At 35.7% G+C, this 20,881-nt stretch overlaps 1 long non-coding RNA gene across 1 annotated transcript; it reads left to right on the forward strand.

The window, feature by feature from the left end:
• The first annotated feature begins 10,154 nt into the window (after positions 1 to 10,154).
• LOC128247849 (uncharacterized) lies at positions 10,155 to 19,906 on the forward strand. Its single transcript, XR_008264172.2, has 2 exons — positions 10,155 to 13,890; positions 19,716 to 19,906. It is a non-coding gene; the product is annotated as an uncharacterized LOC128247849 (long non-coding RNA).
• The last annotated feature ends 975 nt before the right edge of the window (positions 19,907 to 20,881 follow it).

Below are 20,881 nucleotides of genomic sequence, written 5' to 3' on the forward strand. Positions count from 1 at the left end.
AGTGAAAGGCAAAGTGTATGATGCATGTATACAGACAGCAATTCTACATGGTAGTGAGACATGGGCCTTGAATCCAGAGGACATGTGACAGATAGAGAGAATGAGGCTAGTACACTTCGTTGAAAGTGTAATGTAAGTGTACATGTTTGTCAGAGGGCTAGTGTATTGACAGAGAAGAAGAGAAATTAGATGCAGTGTGCATCTAAAGTAGATTGAACACATGAAAGTGGGAGACCCAAGAAAACATGGGACAAAGTACTGATGAACAACCTCAGAATGCTGAACCTTTCAGACAAGATAACAAAGGACCAAGATGCCTGGCACCTTATTGTACTCAAGAAGACCCATACCAACAGCAAAAGTGATAAGGCCACTCCCCCTAGTGAAGATGATTGGCTTGCAAGAGTCCAGTACCAGTGCCATGTAAAAGCACTTGTGATGGTGCTGCATAAAAGTGCTCATGCAGTGCCGCATAAAAACACCCAGCACACTCTGAAAAGTGTTTGGCATTAGGAAGGGCACCCAACTGTAGAAACTATGCCAAATCAGACTAAAGCTTGGTGCAGCTCCTCAGCTTGCCAGCTTTAGTCAAACAGTCCCACCCATGCCAGCATGGCCCATGGACTTTAAATGACGATTATATATATATATATATATATCGTCATCATCATCATCGTTTAACATCTGCTTTCCATATATATATATATATATATATATATATATGTATATATATGTAGTGGAAAAGGTGTATCAGAATGTGTTGAGGTAAACAGATGCGATAGGCATGTGGATGCCTTCAAAGTAAATAATGAATAACATTAAATTATAGTTTAAATAATTTATTTACAGGACTTGCATTTGCTGTCAGTATACACAACTTTTCACTACATGTATTTGTTGTCAGCTGCTACAAGCTGAGTTGACCACAAATACTACAAGTAGTATTTGTGGTCAACTGCTACCACATCATATCTGTGATATGATGTGGAAGAACTGAATATGTTTTGTGTCTATGTGAGTGTTGTTCATCTGAGAAAATACTGGTCAGCTATCTCGTGCGCTCTATCTTCGTCCCAGGTCCTTTCTGCCTGTCCCTTTGCTGACCACGGTATTTATAACAGCCGTGGCAGCTAGAAAGATAGACATACTGCAGGAGAGATTGTGTCTAAATAAGTCAGCTCCTGTCCATTTGAACTTCGCCTGACATGGCTGAGGTCGTAGATCAAAGGGAGACGATTTATCATTTTCATGCCCGTTTGGTCAGTGGTTGCTCAGACGAGAGAGAATCCTTAGGCTCGGTATCGAATCTAGTGTTAATTTTTACACACACACACACACATATATATATATATAAAATTATCCCAATTTAAACATGGATGTTCTGCATATATGTATATACACGACAAGCTTCTTTCAGTGTGATAAGAAGCTTGCTTCCCAATCACATGATTCTGGGCTCAGTCCCACTACATGCATCTTGAGCAAGTGTCTTCTGCTTGGGCCTTCCAACGCCTTGTGAGTAGATTTGGTAGACGGAAACTAATAGAAGCCCGTCATAATGTGCGTGTATTTATGTGTGAGTATTTGCTTGTCTCTCACTACCGCTTGACAACCGGTGTTGGTATGTTTACATCCCCGTTATCTAGTGGTTTGGCAAAAGAGACCGATAGAATAAGTGTTAGGCCTAAAAAAGATCCTGGTGTCGATTTGTTCGACTAAAAACCCTTCAAGGCGGTGCTCCAGCATGACCACAGTCAAATGACTGATGCAAATAAAAGATAAGATAAATATAGATAGATGAGTGAATGTGTGTATGTATGTGTGCGTATGCTTATGGGAATATGTATATGCATACATGCACGTTTTGTGTATGTATGTACGTACATGCCGTTGGAGAGAGAATTCTCAATGATACGAGTTATCTTTCATTGGAACATGGCTACGTCTTTATGGAAGTATGGAAGAGTATAGTTGATTGGATCAAACCCGCTTACTAACAGTATTCATTTTATCCACTTTACACGTTCCCTCCATCTTCCAAAAATAGCAGACAAATTTCAATCAAATCACACCCGATTGTCTTAAAAAGATATCTGCCAGCAGAGAGAAGGTCACGGCTGAACCGTACCTAACACCTACAACAAAAGTTGGTTTCCCTGGACAACTCAGAAAGTGAAGAGCCATAACTAATTACCGCATCGCAATTAGTTTGCACTTGAGTTTTTAGAAACTAAGTGATACAAGGAATAGCTTTTCTAAAGCAGAAACAAAGAGGAGAAGAACAATGAGAGAAATGTGAGGAATAGAAATGGACAGAGAAGTCATTATCGGTGGTAAAAAGAAAGAAATGATAAGAGAGTGAAAAAAACATAGGGACAGAATTTTTTTTATTGAGTAAGCATTATAAAGAGAAAGAGCGAGAGCTATTGAGAGAAACAAAGTGACGAATAAAATGGAGATAAAGTGTCAGAGAAACAAGGAGAAGAGAAAAACATACAGACAAGTAAGGCAAGAAGCTATCAAAATGAAAAAGGAAATAAGAAATATACAGAGGCGCGGACTAACAGAACAAAAAGAGATTGTCAAACAACCAAAGGCAGAAGGATAAGGACGAAAAGATATGATAGGAGTTGGAAATAAACAGAGAACGTGGGCAATAAAGTGAGAAAGTAAAGAAGACTGTATGCTTGATTGATGCCTTATTTTGAAAGTGGGCTAAAGAGGAAAGCGCTTTCAAGAGATAAAAAAAGCGGGTCTAGGCAAACGGATAAACATTCAATGGATATTTATCAACTACAGTAATAGGAAGAAAAATGAATTCAGAGCAAATTTGTACCAATAAAGTTAGGTAAAAGGCACAGAGATGCTTTAAAAAATTCGCTCCACACTCACGTAGTTCTTGCTTCGATCCCACTGCAGTGCACCTTATGAGTGGAATTTGATAGACATAAGTTTATCAAGCATTTGTGTGTATGTGTGTGTGTGTTGATGGGTGGGAAGATTATGAATGTATTCTATGTATTATGTATTATGGAATGTATTCTATGCCTTAAAACTTCGAGCAGAAACCCTTTGTTGGAAAGAGCCTGGTAAACAACTGAAATTCAAAAACCAAAACTATCCCATCAAAAGTGAAAGCTTATGCTGTTAGCTCGATATTTTATTTTCCACCACATAATCTGGAATTGGCGATTAAACAGATTTAAACAGTACCGACATATTGACGAGACTATTTAAACGATCGAAATATTGGTTTCAAATTTTGGCACAAAGCCAGCAGTTTCAGGAGAGTGTTAGGTCGATTACATCGACCTCTGTGCTCAACTGGTACTTATTTTATTGACCCCGAAAGAAAGAAAGGCAAAGTCGACCTCGGCGGAATTTGAACTCAGAACATAAAGGCGAACGAAATGCCACTAAGCATTTTGCCCAGTGCAGTAAAGGCTTGCCAACTCACCACCTTTAATGACCTTAATATTCTGTAGTTTGTTCTAAATCTTTATAAAACCATTTTCATGTTTTTTTTTTGGGGGGGGGGGGTAAACTACTATAATGTATGTATTCAGAGGTCAGCATATGAAATGACTAAGTGCTGTATGTGGTGCGAGAATCACGGTTTTTATGACATCTGAACTTATTAAACTTTCGGTCGGCATCTTGGGCATTTTGCCCACCGGTCGACATCTTGGGCAAGTGTCTTTTACTAAAGATTCAGGCCGAGTGATGTCATATGAGTGAGTTTGGTAGGCGGAACCCGTGCTAAAGCTCGTCATATATGTATGTTGTGTGTGTAGGTGTCTGTGTCTGCGGATCTTTGTGATTTGACGGGCAACATTTTTTTATGTAGTGTTTTTGGTACCGAAACACTTTCAAACTTCGAATACTTGTATATTTTGTGGTATAGAACAGATAAAAAATTTTGTATTCGAAGTTATTTTATGTAAAAAAATTGTCGTATTTCGGTAATTTCAACCAATCACTGACGTCTATTGAGGTGAAAACAATTAATGCCGTAACGGTGTCATGGGATCTTTTCCCTTGAATAAAATTAGTCCCGTTGTTTGTCAACAACTACCCATGTTACTCTTATTTATGACATCGTTCGTGCGTTTGTACTGGTTTTATCTTTAGGGTTTTAGGGTTAGTTTTAGGATTACGGTTAGGGTTATGATTATTTTTGCCATAACTTTAACTCTGACCCTATAACTCATAACCCTAACCCCAACCCTAAAATCCTAACCCTAAACCCTTACTAGGGAATAATGATATAATTAAACAGAGAATAACACACTTAACACCGAACAGCACTAACTGTATTCAGCTGAATAGACGTCAGTGATTGGTTGAAATTACAGAAATACGACAACTTTAACATGAAATAACTTGCGATGTACAATTTTTTGTTAAGAAGGTTAAGAGAAGAAGTTGTTTTATATGACACATTCTACCAGTGTCCCAAGTTTGAAAGTGTTTCGTTAAGAAAACAAGTGTTGCCCGTCAAATCACAAAGATCCGTGTCTGCTAATGTTTGTCTCTGATCGCTTGGGAATCGGTGTTGGTTCACTTACGTCCCCGTAATTAGCGTTCGGTAAAAGAGAAAGTGATCTATAGTGTAACAGAGATGTTTTAGCTCGGAGTCGCCACTATAACGAAGTGGTGAGTGAATGAGGAAGTGTTGAAATGAGATACATACGACTTGAGATGAAAATGAACAAGTAAGCGACGACTTATTCTCCGTTATAAAATAGAATGATTGCCATACATGAAATAAAATAACAGGTTACAACAAAGATGTGTGAGAGACTTCGTGGTTAAACTGGACTGTTGATCTTGTAGACAAAGTTGACGTACTGCTGGTGGTGTGTAGAGGCAGCCGTTGGTCTGTTGGTTGTGTAGTATTCATACAGCAACGATGTAGGCAGGTGTTTGGTGGAGATGAAAGCAGAGATTGGCTGGTGTCAGATACATCTTTGTAAGAGACGAGTTGCGTGTGGTCAGTAGCGTGTGCCAAAGACGTAGAAACAGACGAGAACTGCATTTCTTAGAGAGAATAGTGGGCTCCCATGAGATATGAAAGTTTTTCTGCCAAGGGAACAAGCGATCCATTTTAGCGCATCTGATTAGTTGACCGTGTGATTTGGCACAATTGTTTAGGGAAAAGGTTCTCAACGGAGGAGACATATGACACCCCCGGAGCCATTTGCAGCTCGAGGGGGGCGTTTTGCAGCAAAGAGGCGTTAAGCCTAATGGTGTAAATTTTCTAAAACTCCATTAGGGACAAACAGTTTTCACAAAGAATTCCAATTTAATCAGAATCTACATGATCTGAAGCATATTTGTAGAAAAGAAATATTTAATTTTCCCGTGGTTATGAAGAAGCACATCTTTGGGGCACAATTGTGTAGATATGCCAAAATATTTATATATACATATACAAGGATGTATATAAAACTAACTCTGTAAAAATGTATGTGTGTGTGTATGTGTATTTGTATGTTTCTGTATGCATTTATACATGTATATGTATAAGTTTTAGAAGATATTCGAATAATGGAATAAAAGTCAGTCATAAGAGGTCTCCCAAAAATCTATTTCCTTAATTTTTAACTACTATTTCTGGCACACATATTTACGCAATTTTGATTTTGAAATAATTAAAAAAATTATTTGGAAATTATAAAGAGAAATGTATGGTAGATTCGGACTGTCCGTATTTTAAAACCACGATTTAAAAAAAAAAAAATTGTGTGTCAAATTTTTTCGCCAGAAATTCATGGCTTCTTAAGGAATAAGCGTGGAAAACTGCATTAAGATAACCAATTTTCAGATTTTTTTTTACTTCCTTTTAAAAAATACAGATTTTGTGAATGAAACAAACAAGATCCTGAATAAGAAACGAATGTTTAATATGACAAATTTTCAGATTTTTTTACGTCATTTTTAACTCAAACTAACTAGATCCAAGTACAGTGAATACCATCCTCCACAATTTGCTACTCATATGAAGTACATATGTATTTCAACAATTTCTATCAAATACACTCTCTTTCTTGAGCATAAAAAATCCTCTTTCCAGGTGACAATAACTTATATGTCAGATTGTTGCACAAGTTCTAGCTGTTTTGATAAAGGAAATCAGAAAGGTTTGAAATGATTTCATCGACATTTACTTGTACCAACGAACACTCTTTTGATAGACAACACGTTGATCTTATGTCGTGTGGTGGAAATAAACGCAATTACCAAACTTTCAATTCATTATTTCGTTTTTTGTTTGTTTGTTTGTTTTTTTGCATTTCAGTTTGTACATCTGCACTCCTGACTGCATATGTAAAACGACGTCCTTTATTTTTTAATCATTATCTGCTGATATCAAAATAAGTAGTATATTGAAAAATAAAAATATTTTCTAGGGGCGCCATTTGTGATTACAGCGGTCAAAAGAGGGCCTTTGGCCAAAATGGGTTGAGAACCTTTGGTTTAGGGGACAATTTGCACCTAAAAACTAACCAATCAGAACAATAGTTACAACCTGGTCTTTATAGTCAATTGTTTTCTGCTACGTCCAAACAACTATAAATCAAAAGAAGAGAGAATAATTTGCTTTCTTTTATTTTGTCAATCCAGCAAACTTAAAATGTCTTTTTGATCGAATTAGCCCATCAAGTCAGTACCCCAGTATGGCCACAGTTTAATGAACGAAACAAGTAAAAGAACTTTGTCCTTACTAATGCAGACCATGATGAGTTTCCTATATACTATTAAGAAAATTACCAGCCTATATATTGTGGAATGACAATACTCTAGAGCACTGGAGACGACTGTGCCTCTTAAGATAGGTAGTTCCAATTACTATTTAACGATAAAATTACACCCCAACCAAAAAAAAAAAAAAGACCGGCAAGCTAGTAGAATCGTTAGCACGCCGGTTCAGTTTTACGTTCCGAGTTCAAATTCCACCAAGGTCGACTTTGCCTTTCATCCTTTCGCGGTCGATGTAATCGACTATATCCCTCCCCCGAAATTCCAGAAGAATTATTCTCCCAACGTACAATATACTTATGTATGTAATGTATTGTGAACCGAAATTGTGAGTGAGAAAGGGGCCTGTAAAATGAAATAGGTAATAAATTGGAACTGAAGACAAGTTGATTTGTAGATAGAGATGTTGATGGAAAGAGACATAATGGAGAACATCAAGAAGGTTGCTTCGAGAAATATAAGCGGAGACAGATTACAGAGGAGTTCGGGACGTGAGAAATGAAAGATTTAAAAAAGGAAAAAGACGGAAGAAAAAATACAATAAATATCTTTGAAACGATCTCATAAATGGAACGAAAATGTAATTCATCATTCAAATGGATGAGAGATGTTTAAGTCTTTGACGTGTAAGAGAAGGGAGATAGAATGAAAAAGGAATATGCTTTTATAGTTTTCATATATTTACGGATTCGTAAGTAGAAAAATAAACACTTCCTAAAAAAAGTTGTTAATTTTATTATTTAAAAAAATATGCTTCTTAATCAGTCAGATGTGTACTTTTCTGTCTGCACTTAAATATCTAAAAAAATTAAAAGAATTCTACTTGCATAAAATGCAGGATCTGTAAATATTAGATTTTCTGTTATGATTAGAAGGTAAGATCTAAAATAGAACAAGTATAGTCGACTGTAAAGGTTATTGTTTATTCCCTATTTAATCTTGGGTGTGATCAGCTCGTAATTTTTCCGAGCCGAGTATTTTACGAACTACATTATTCAATGTGTTCCCTCTTTATTTTAAAGATAGCAGGAATGCAAAATGAGGGGAATTTCGTAGCGATCTTGTAATTTGAGCGACCACATAGGGACACCCTCTTTGGTTCATTGACCGTAAGTTGAATTCTCAAAGAATAGAATCAAAAACCCGCTTTCATTTTGATTTAATTGCGTTGTTAGTATATAAACTAAAGAAAAAACAACAAAAATTAAAATATAATTTCCACGAAGCTTTGTGCCTTTCTAAGAAATTTATTCAAAGTTGCCAGCATAAAAAAAGTATCTTAACATATTTGTGGTATTTAAAGTTTATTTTTGTATATGTTTGTCAATAATCGGTAAAAAGAAGACTAGGCTAAGTTCTTCAAATGTGGGTGTGTCCCTTGGTTGTAAATGAACAAGTACAAGATAACATGTAAAAAATAATTGTAAATATGGAATTGTGTTCCAATCCACAATTCTCATTCGGAAGATCATTTTTAGGAGCATTAATTACATAAACAAAGTTCATTGCATTCAACAAAGAATAAAATTTAGGTCATAGACTCTGCTCACCAAAAGCTGTCTTACTCAATGTTCTTGAGGTGATAATTATTGGGATTTAAAACGTAGCCTAAATAAATTGCTACTGTTATAAACCCAAACTGGAATATCAAAGTTTAAAAGGTTTTAATCGATTAAAGATACAGCAATCTACAATACAAACAAAGATTGCTAAATTGTAAGCAAAACCAAACTTCAACGCAATAACAGTTTTATGCAGCGAATTGCTACAGTCTCTACTAACTAAAAACCAACACTGAACACGTCGTGCCGCAAACAGAACAGAACTCCGCGTAGTCGCACTGCAGGTATATAACAGCAACCGCGACAATCAAAATCACGTGATCAAAACTAAAATCACAACAGCTACATTTTAAATAAGTTGTATAAAAGTTCTATAAGTAAAAGCATATTTATTGTTTATAATATTTAAATACTTAAAAGGTAGCAAGCTGGCACGAGTCGTTAGCATTCCGTGCAAAATGCTTAGTGATTAGTGACATTCTGAATTCAAATCCCGCCGAGGCCGACTTTGCCTTTCCTCTTTCGGGGTCGTAAAATAAATACCGGTTGATGTAATCGATTTAGTCCTCTCCCCCAAAATTGCTAGCCTTGGACCAAAAATTGAAGCAAATAATTATATACTTAACACACACACACACACATATCATCGGTAAATCATAAATCTGAAAGAGAAACACACTCTAAGTTGTAGAGTATTTAGAGAATGTTAGTTACGGCCAATTCATAGAGTTGCCCAGGGTTTCGCCAGACCCCAATAGGGTCTGACGAGAAGTGTGTAAAGTTAAGCGCTTTATGGACGTAAAACCTTGGTAACCCTATGAACTGACCATGACTAATATTGTCTCTCTCTCTATGTATATATATATATATATATATATATGTAAAGTAGCTGAGTAGCTCGTCGTTGCTGAGCAATTTTTACAATTGAATGTCTTATATAAACTGTTATTTATTTCATGTCAGACCATGCCTTCCCCGACAGATAGGCCTCTTGATCAGGACAGATTTGTGCAATTTTTCGCAAAAAAAAACTTACTAATTGGGGATTTTGTTCCTTTTTAAATTATTTACGTGTCTTTTCGATCGTTTTGCATGATTTTATTTATTAAAACTTATTAAAATTTCAGATGTTCTTACAACTTTGGTTGTCGTAATGCTCTGCTTTCGTTTGTTAAATAACAATTCCTCTTCGTAATGATTTTGCTTTCATTTCGTGATAGACAGCTATCGGGCAGAAAATACCATCTTCCAAATCTTGTTTTCTAATTAGGCAAGACTGATTAAACTTTAAAACCTCAGTAAAAATTTTCTGCAATTTTTCTGGAACAAATAAATAACAAAATCGGAAGTAACGTAGAAAATTATTTCAATATACCAAATTTGAAAATTTTGACGTAATTTTCAAATTTCCCAATATGTGACAGCAACAGGGAAGACCCTATAAAGTGAAGAGATAGTTATAGGACGTCACACACAGGTAATCACGAGTTTGAAATGGTGTATAGTAGACGTATGTATCTTTATATATATATATATAGAGAGAGAGAGAGAGAGAGAGATACATATATATGTGTGTGTGTGTGTGTTTCTTTGCGGTGGACAGCAGAGAAGCCACCTACTTGCCCCCTCTCCCAAAAGCTACATATTCCTCACACCCACTTTTCTTTCCCTTCCTCGACCTTTTAGAAGTTAGGTACTACTAAAGCAGCACGGTCCCGAACGCGCAGTCGCGCGTCCGCGCTAGCTAGTCGTGAGTGGTCGATCCTAACCCTAACCCTAAACACGTATTCATTTGCACACGCGGGTTAGGGTTAGGGTCAGGATCGACCACTCAAGACTAGCTTGCGCGTTCGGGTCCGTGCTGCTTTAGTAGTACCTAGAAGTTACTTATGTTGTATGTGCATGCGTGTGTGTGTGTGTGTATTTCTGTATATACGAAAGTATGTATGCAGCGTCGTGCATACATACTTTCGTATGCATGGTAGCTGTATTAACGTTACCATGTCACTCCATGTCGTTTACACAACGTTGTTAACCCTTTCCCTGATATCAGCCACACTCACTATACCACCACATTTCCTTCACACTAACATTCTCTTGCACCCTTCTCGTTTTATCAAATAAAAGCCCAAACCCCCTATGAGCCCATTATAGAAATTCAATTAGCCTGTAATTGAACTGGATGTTAGTTTAACATGTATGCAAAGTTTTGTCAAGATTGGTTCACTGGTGTAGGCAGCAAGATGGCAACAGACAGAAATTAACGTTTGTTCTTTTGTATTCTAATTCTAATTCTACTGCAATGAACCAATAATTAGACCAGTAGAACCCTATATCTGACGACTATATTTATTATTCACACTCGCATGCAATAAATAAAAACAACTAATATTTAAAAAAAAAAATTATGCATGTGCTTCCGCATACTGGTCTGTTGTTTGCATAGCATGCCAATAATTTGTGGGCCAAACAAGTGACAAACCAGCTATAATCATGAATAAGGACTAGTAAGTCCAGAAACTGGTAATTCAGTAGCTGATAAGTGAAATGATTTTTGTATGAATACAGTCAGTGAATTGGTAAAATCCTAAGAACGATAGACAAAACACGTGGCGTTATTTGTTCTGGCTCTTTACGTTCTGAGTTCAACTCCTAAGGTCAACTTTGTATTTCATCTTTCCAATGTTGATAAAATAAGTCAAATAATTAGATAATCGACAGATGCATCCTTTCTGTTGCTTATAATTTTCAATTCTTTTAATTTTGTTTCAATTATCAGATTTGGTGTACTAATGTAGTTTTGTATGTTAATTATATAAAATTCATTTTTGCAATGAATTAATAAAACAAAAGTTAATAACTTTTAAAGTTTGCAAATTGTTGGTACTTTTAGCCAATCGAAAGCCACAAACATATTGATGCCCTTTTCCATGGTAACAAGTCAATGTATAGTCAGCTTAAAACTCCAAATGGCTATTTTCTAAACGTTTGTACGACCTCATTTTTGTAATTTTCACGTTATTTTTTTTTTCTTTTTGAGAAACGATTGGATATTTTTCGTTTGCTGTCCTATCACAATTTCATTTTCATAATTTTGAATTGTATGTTTTCCTAGACCTTTTCAACTTCAATAAAAATATGACCGCAGCCAACTCGTTTAAACTTTCGAATGTAACAAAGAAATTGAAAATCGAGGAGGATGCAGTTTCTTACAAGAGAAAGGTGTTATGCCTAAAAGAAAATTATGCACATAAAGACACTATATAAACAAGAAGGTACTTTGCGGGAAAATTTATTGGCCAATGGTATTGCACATTTTGTACAATTCTTTCAACTACATTGTTTTTTCTCTTTACATGTTTTCTTTATGAATGTCTGCAGTTTCTTTCTTACTTTGCACGCTGACCCATTTATGCACTGCTCTGTATTTTGTTTGTAGAACAAAACAATTTTTTCTCAACATTCACACATCAACCTGCATGCCTGCACCCACTTATTCACATGCACCACAATATACTACCTTTAGAGTCGTTTTCTCATGTCTGTGCCCGCTCAGCTCTTTTTCTCGACTCTGTACATCGGATGTCAGCTCAGGGAAAAGAACGAGTTGCTCAATACACCTCCTTAAATAGATGTTGCCCACGAGAGCCTCGCTGTGGTCTCGCGCATGGCAAATACTGAAGTCAATGGTATCAGCTAACCTATCCCTAAGATTGCTGGCCTTGTATCAAAATTAGAAATAATAATAATAATTAAGGTGAAGGCTGAATCGTTAGCACACCGGACAAAATGCTTGGTGGCATTTCTCCCGGCTTTATGTTCTAAGTTCAAATTTCAACGAGGTCAACTTTGCTTTTGATCCTTTCGGAGTTGTTAAAATAAGTCCTAGGTGAACACTGGGATCAATGTAATCGACTTAACCCCTCCCCCGAAATTGCTGACCTTGTGTCAAAATTTGAAACCATTATTATTCAACAGCAAGATGAAACGTGTTTTATGCATATAAATGTTAAACATGTTTTCATGCAACGGAATTGTTTCATCATTTCTTTAATGTCATTTCGGATAATTTTATATACAAATAAAGGTAAATAACAGTTTAAAAAAAGATAAAAAGGGAAGGGTGAAAAACAAAAGGTGATGGTTACAGATTTTGAACCAGGAAGCTGTGTGTCATTTAACATTATTCAACAAAAGAAGACGGCGAGCCGGCAGAAACGTTCGCCGGGCGAAATGCTTAGCGGTATAATGGCTCTGTGAATTATTGTGAATACTGTTGTGTTACTTTGTGAAAACTGTCTCGGTAAATAATTGTGATTTTTGTGGAATTATTACGGTTACGTTTCACGCGAGCCGCTGCATTTTCCCCAGCTATGGCAAGTGGTAGTGTCTCCAGTATGGAGAGCTACGCCAAGGCCACTGCGGTGAAGAAGCCAGTGCCGAGAGAAACCAAGTTAGATATGGAGGAGGTGACCAGAAGCAGAATTTGATAGAAGTTGCGGGAGACTCATACAAATTGTGCCCCCCAAAAGAGACTAAAGAAGAAAACATTCTGAGGACAGTAGTGTATCGTACACAGGCTGTCGAAACCTGCAAATTGAAATGGTGACGGAAGAGGAAATCGAGGAGTGCCTTGGTGAAATTGTGAATGAAGCCACGTACATCAACAGAGGAAGAAAGTTCGGTACGGTAGAGGTGAGGTTCGCCACTATAGAAGAAGCAACCAAGCATGCGACCAACATTTTAAGAAGTGCAAAAATAGCATTGCTACCAAGTTATAGAGGAAGAAGTGTGAAAATACGTATTCCCAGAGTTACACCAGAAATTAAACCAGAGTGGTTGGTCGCAACAGTGCTGGCTGCAACCACGGAGGAGCCGGAATTGGGACCAGTGGCGAAATAAAAAAGTGCGCAAATGGTGGGGATTTGGACTCGAAATGTGGCTTTTTGCCACATTCGAGGACATAGAAAGAATTCCCAACCAGATAGAAATGGAGCATGAGAGAACGTTAAATGTTGTAGTCGAGGGAAGGAAACCAAATTGCTACATATGCGGGAAAAGAGGTCATATGAAGACCAAATGCCCCCTATATGAGTTCACACAGCCACAGCAAGAGAAAGCACAAGTAGAGGAGGAAAACATTGTAGACCACACTGAGGAAATGAAAGAGAGACAGAAGTGTGAAACAGAGGAGCTACTGACCCTAAAAAACGAAAGAAAAATAAGTCAGAAAACATAAAAGAGATAGAAAAGCCAGAAACTAATAATGTACAAGAAGAGGAGAGAATGGAGAAAGATGTCAAATACAAGGGGTTTTTGATAAAGTACGAGAATTGCGAGCAGATGGAGAGAAAAGTTGAGAGGTTGGAGGAAACAATGAGTCAAGATGCCAGAGAAATGTGCTGAGAAATGCATTTTGATACAAGAGGGAAACTACTGGGAGTACATAAAAGAACTTGGTGAAAATATAATAACGAAACGGGTATGGTTGGTGGAGACACCACCCACTAGAACTGATTATTTGCAGTTGATAAGGACGGAAGTAACAATGACTAATGGAAGAAAGGTAACGCGAGTGTTTGAATTTTTTGAGTTACAAAACCGTTAAAATGTTTACATGGCGTTGAACGTAAAAGTGAAAAACTGGATAAATGTAACCACCCGACTTCCGGGGTCGAGTGGACATTGCGCCTCATTTTTTCATCCTTGCATATTATCATTTTATTTTAATTACCTTGATTTTATGTTTGTTGCGTTTTGTACTGTCTTTATGTTTTGTGATGTCTTAAAAATTCTTTATGGGTAATAAAGAAATCGGTACTTCGTCTGTCTTTACGTTCTGGATTCAAATTCCGCCGATAATTTCAACCAATCACTGACAAGTATTCAGTTGTTTACATTTACTCCTTTGGCTGATTAAGCCATAGCTTCGTTTTATTTGCTTTTTTCATTTTCTTCGTTTTATTTGCTTTTTTCTTTTTAAATTTGCTGTTTTACCCTAACCCTAACCCTATCACCGATAGAATTGTTTCAGAATCGTTTGTTTATGTAGTCGGCACTTAATGTATATCGGCTTAATGGACGTCAGTGATTGGTTGAAATTACAGAAATACAACTTTAACATGGAATAACTTAGGGATTTCTTTTTTTTTTAAGAAGACTAAGAGAAAAAGATGTTTTATATGACACATTCTACCAGTATTCCAAGTTTCAAAGTGTTTCGTTAATGAAAAATGTGGCCCCCGTTTTAAAAAAGATCCTAAATATATCTCAATTGTTGTGTGAGAAAGTATGTATATTTTGATAAGAAAATATAGTATCTTTGAAAATCATCCTAAATTTACAGACTATATTTTGTGTGTTTAAGAAAAAAAAAACATTTTACAGAAATAAATTTTCCAGAGTGTGACTTACATGGTTCGTTATTAAATATGTACCCCTCGCCTCCTACCTCCCGCTTTTCCGAACCAAAATAAGGGATTTGCAGCATGTTAGGAGGTCAGGGTACTTGATTCCACGCAAAAAATCCGAGTTTTTTTGTTTTTTTCTTAGTTAAAATCGTGCGGGTGGTAATATAAAAATTTACCAAATTAAGTACCAGTTGCGTACTGAGGTCGTTCTAATCGATTGGACCCCTCCCCCAAAATTTTGGCCTTTGTGCCTAGAGTAGAAAGGAATATTTTTCAACAAAAGGACAGGCGTTTTAGTTACTGCCTCTTTCATTAACAAAGCAGTAATGTAATATCTGGAATACAAATCTTTATATGACCCTCCCACTTCTACTAATCTACTGAGACGAGTAATACTGTAATTTGAAGAAAGAAGAGAAGCAGCAGCCAAGGAGGGTAAAGATAGAAAGGGATTGTAAATGATAATAATCATTCTTTTTTTAACATAAAGCACAAAGCCTGAAATTCGTGGGAGGAGGTTTAATCAATTACATTGACACTAGTGTTCAGCTGGTACTTATTTTATCGACCCGAAGAGAAGAAAGGCAAAGTCGACACCGGTGGCATTTGAACTCAGACTATAAAGAGCCAGAAGAAATGTAGCTAAGAATTTTGTCTGGTGCAATAATGATTCCGCTAGCTTGCCGCCTTAACGATGAGTATTCTTTCTAATTTTGGCTCAAGGCCAGCAATTTGAGGGAAGGGGACAAGTCGATTACATCGACCTCAATACTTGACTGACATTTATTTTATCGACCCCCACAAAAAGATGGCAGACAAGCAAAATCAACCTCTGTAGAATTTAAACTCAGAACATAAAGCGCCGTTAGAAATGCCGTTAAAGATTTCGTCCGACGCGCTAACGATTCTGCCAACCCAATAAAATAAATCATTATTTTGCATAGATATCGAAAGAATTTCAACTTTTTTTCAAGCATAAACCTATAAATAATAGTTTGAGTTTTTAAAGAAAGTAAGTTCAATTATTTCTGTATAGTTTTTTGTTTTTTTTTTGTTAAATAATTCATGACTGCCATTTGATGTAAGGCATCATGTCATAACTTTCTGTTCTTTTTATAGTTTTATTTTTTTTTAAATCAATTTTCTTTTTTTTTGTCTTAAATTTTTAGTTTTAATGAATCCTCTGTCGGTTTTGACGATTAACTAAATTAGCGTGTAAGTGGTTGACTATTCCACAGACATGTAAATCACAGGGCAGAATCAGCATGAGCGTAAGACATGGACCATTCGACCAGTTCCCCTACGATTTCTAAGTTGGGTGAATCCAAGAATGTAGTAAAAGACATTTGTGTAAGTTGTCTTAGCGAGACTGGATCTTTTTTAAAACGGGGGCCACATTTTTCATTAACGAAACACTTTGAAACTTGGAACACTGGTAGAATGTGTCATATAAAACATCTTTTTCTCTTAGTCTTCTTTAAAAAAAAAGAAATCCATAAATTATTCCATGTTAAAGTTGTCGTATTTCTGTAATTTCAACCAATCACTGACGTCCATTCAGCCGATATACATTAAGTGCCGACTACATAAACAAACGATTCTGAAACAATTAACCCTAACCCTAACCCTAGGGTTAGGGTTAGAGTTAGGGTTAGGGTTAAAGCAAATTTAAAATGAAAAAAGCAAATAAAACGAAGAATCGTTTGTTTATGTAGTCGGCACTTAATGTATATCGGCTGAATGGACGTCAGTGATTGGTTGAAATTATCGAAATAAGACAATTTTTTACATGAAATAAATTCGAATACAAAAATATTTTTCTGTTCTATAACACAAAATAGATAAGTATACGAAGTTTGAAAATCTTTCGATACCAAAAACACTACGTAAAGCAGTAATGAAAAATGTGGCCCCCGTTTTAAAAAAGATCCGCGAGACTGAACCAGAAACCGCAGAATTGCGAAGCAAATTTTTTTAACTGTGTCGCCATACCTACATTCAACACTTCTAATCTAATTGTTAGAATAAAAATACTTTTAACAATGAAAAAATGATACACGCATTTACAGGATAAAAGGTTAGATACTCTGAGTTTGCTGTTAATTCTACAAATTGAAGACTTTTTCTGTGTAAGTGACCTCATGGCACAGAAGTATAAATGAACAACTAATATTATTTCATTACTTTAACAAAATGAAAGGTGTATAAAATTAGATGAAAATTAATACGTTTGACTAATGGAGGATACTGTATCATGCTGACGAAGAAAACGGGTACATGGGAATAGAAGGAAAAAGCCATTTAATGGTGTAATTAGGAAACTCGATCTAAAAATTGGCTTGTTCACGGAATAATTCCAAAATCAAACTGAAAAAGATTTTTTATTAAAAATCATACAAAACTAAATGGAATGAAACATAAAAGTTTTTTTTCAAGGGAGAGGGCGGAGAGATCGATATAGGCAAGAGTGAAAGAAAAGATAAAAACAAGGCAATAAGAAAGACGGAAAGAAAGAAAGACAGTGAGAACATAATTCAAAACTCGAAAGGAAAGTCACAACAGGAGAAATAATTTAGCGAACGTTATTTGATTAGATAGCATGTGTAGGAAACGAGTTAGAGAGGGGGTTGCAAGAGACAGATCTCGTATCTTCATATGGTTCTATGGTTCTAAATTCGCTAAATCAAAAAAAGAGCTATTCTCTTATTTTTTTACTCTTTCTCAAAGTATATTTTCTATTTTTAAAAATATTTATGTAGGTTATATTTTATATGTAAAATTCTATTGCCTTGAATTTTAACTCAATAAATACATAATTTTTTTTTATTATTTGAATAGTAAAAAAAATAGGATCTTTTTTTCTTTGGCCGGCACATTTAAAAAATAATTTTTTGTAACTAAACACTTTCAAAATTCGAATACTGGTAGAATGTGTCACATTAAAAAACATCATTTACTCTTGGCGTTTTTTGAAAAAATTGTGTATTTTCGATGTTATTTCGTGTTAAAGTTGTATTTCGGTAATTTCAACCAATCAATGACGTCTATTGAGGTGAAAATAATTACTGCTGTTGTTTGTCAACAACAACTATCGGCGGTGTATATTTCGTTTGTCACTGTTATTTATGACATATTTCATCTCAGTTACGTTTGTATGAATAAACGAGTGTATCTGAAGCATGTTTTCTTCATGGCACCACCACAATCCCTCGTGCATTTCTACTGCTTTTAGTATTTTTTCCCCTGTTTTTCAGCTATTTTGGGAAAGACATTTTTGCCCCCCTACCCCGCCAATTTCTTCATTTGTCACATTTTTCCGTAACTCTAACCCTAAAATCCCAACCCTAACCCCAACCCTAACTGTAACCCTAAAATCTTACCCCTAACCCTAAAACCCTAACCCTAACTCTAAAACACGATCCCTAACTCTAAAACACGATCCCTGAGCCTAAAACCTGAACCCTAACCCTAACTCGGAAACCCTATCCCTAACCCTGACACTAAAACCCTAACCCTAAAACCTTAAAGCTAAAACCAGTACAAATGCACGAACAATGTCATAAATAACAGTGACAAACGAAATATACACCGCCAATAGTTGTTATTGACAAACAACGGCAGTAATTTTATTCAGCTGAATACACGTCATTGATTGGTTGAAATTACCAAAATACGACAACTTTAACACGAAATAACTTTAAAAATATAAACTTTTCTCAACAACACTAAGAGTAAAAGATGTTTTATATGACACATTCTACCAGTGTCCCAAGTTTGAAAGTGTTTAGTTACAAAAAATTAATTTCTCAATGTGCCATTCAAAGGGAAAAGATCCAAAAAATAAAAGAAACAGACGAAAATAATATATTATTTCATAAATGAATATAGTTGATTTTTCTAACTCAACGAGCTAGATATTTTTAAAAACAGTAATATATTTGACTGGAAAATTAGAATCAGAGTTAAAATAAAAGGGAATTAAATCCAATGTTATTGCACCTGATTGCATTAGCCTCTTACATTTCAGCATCTTGTTTCCATCTTTACGAATCGCAAAAAGTGTGTGCAGGTGTTGATTTGTTAGGAAAGGAAAATAAAGTTATTCCGTTAAATGCGTTCATGTGATATTCATGCTTTTTTTTTTCGAGGATATCATACCGTCTTTACTGAATTGCTCGTGTGTACAAATTCTTTCTCATTTGCAAAATGAGCCCCCTTTAATTTTGCTCAGATAGCTTTCAATTTTGGTGTATCAATTCAACTCTGAATTTTTATTACGATCAATCAATTACTTTATCTTGTAAATTACAGAATCTGATGTTATTTGGAATTAATGTTGGGAAATTTGGATAATTTTAGCCAATCAACAGAGAGCGAGGCATTAACAATTTGTCACTATGACAACCATACATTGTGTTTCATTTGCATGTGTTGATTCTTCATACCATGAGATTTACTTCACCTGCGTGTTTTGTTTTAATAAAAATTTATATTGTCTTAATATTTTACATATTTTTCATATATAGCAAAAGTTGTTTGCAATGTTTATACAGTTTCTTGGTATTATGAAGGTGAATGGAATATGTGAACTTAGTACAGATAATTTGACATTATTTTTTAATTCTGCATGCAAAAACATAAGATGCAGGTATTCTTTCCTTGGGACAAATTTTTTGTTGACCAGTGTGTAGCATACGACTTGAGGGAAAAATTCCTCTCTCTCTGTTATATATACATAAATACGGACGTAGTAGATAACAGCTAGCCTTCGGCCGCCCTTTTGCACCCTGTTGTGTCCACTACTCTGATTGGTTGGTATTGGCACAATTTGTCTCTTGCTCTATTGCACACCAATATGCAACCCAACCAATCACAGCCTTCAGATAAGGTCACGTGAGAAGTCTCTTCTAAACCTCAGTTTACGCCGACTGCACCATATAAAATGCTAGCTTCACACCATCTTCATGTCTTTTGGTTCCAGACTTTTTGTGGTCTAGCCACTGACCACACAGGACACAGCCAGTTCCAGCGATGACACAACAGCAGCCACATGGAGACTCATCAACACTTATCCAACAGTATACGGCGATCTCTATCTTCGTCGCCTCCATCTTCTTAACAGCGTCAACATCATCTCTCTACGTACACAGCAACCAGCAATACTCGCATAGGTTCTATCTCAACACTGTTTGTGAATTACTTCACCATGGTTAGCAGCAAATACGACCTGTGAGAACTCCTGTAACAAGTGACCGGCTCTGCATCATAGCCACAACTTCTTATACATGTGCCTCAACCGGCTCTGCATTGCAGCTACAACTTCTTGATACAGCATTTCAACTATCATGTACCTTGACTACGAACTGGTATTTATCATCCTTGTGTCTGAACATTCTTCTAATATCATATTATAGACTCTTTCAATGCTCTGTATTTAACACACACACACAGACACACATGTTAACCTATCAATAAAATCTTCTCTTAAACATTCTACCCCAGTTGTGTCTTTCTTTTCCTTCTGGCACTTATACTCATTTATCCATTTCATATTTTATTGTATCGACCATGTGATGTACTAAAGGAGCCATTCTCATCACCTCTCCTTTGCATGGTCATTTACAAAAAGTGTTATTCTTATCATAGTTTACAAATGCAAACATGAAAACGTTACTTAATTTTGAAGTTTCGGAGACAGACGCCTCCTTTTCACACGCACATGAACTTGTATCTTAATGATGTACATAAATACATGACAGGTATACATAATACTGAAATACATATAAAGTAAACACATGCAGACAAATATATTAATATAACAAATTTTTAAAAAATAATAAAAACATACAACCAATGAAGAGACAAAAGAAACAGTGAGATGATACATGTTGATTTTATTAGGTATTTCTGTTTATTTAGAAACCTACAATAAAGAGGTAATTTCACACTAAACTATAAATTTCACAGGGTACAACCTTAAAGTTGACACTGCTCCGCTAAACAGAAAATTTCTGTCTCACTATTGGCTAAAAATACACAATTTTTCAATTTTTAAACCTCTGTAACTTTTTCCTCCAATTTTTTCTCCACAACATCATACCTTCATAGCAATTAGACTGGAAGATTATTATAGCCAATTTTCAGATT

The sequence above is a fragment of the Octopus bimaculoides genome, chromosome 5 (assembly GCF_046866305.1).
Source record: "Octopus bimaculoides isolate indiv1 chromosome 5, ASM4686630v1, whole genome shotgun sequence".
Taxonomy (NCBI): domain Eukaryota; kingdom Metazoa; phylum Mollusca; class Cephalopoda; order Octopoda; family Octopodidae; genus Octopus; species Octopus bimaculoides.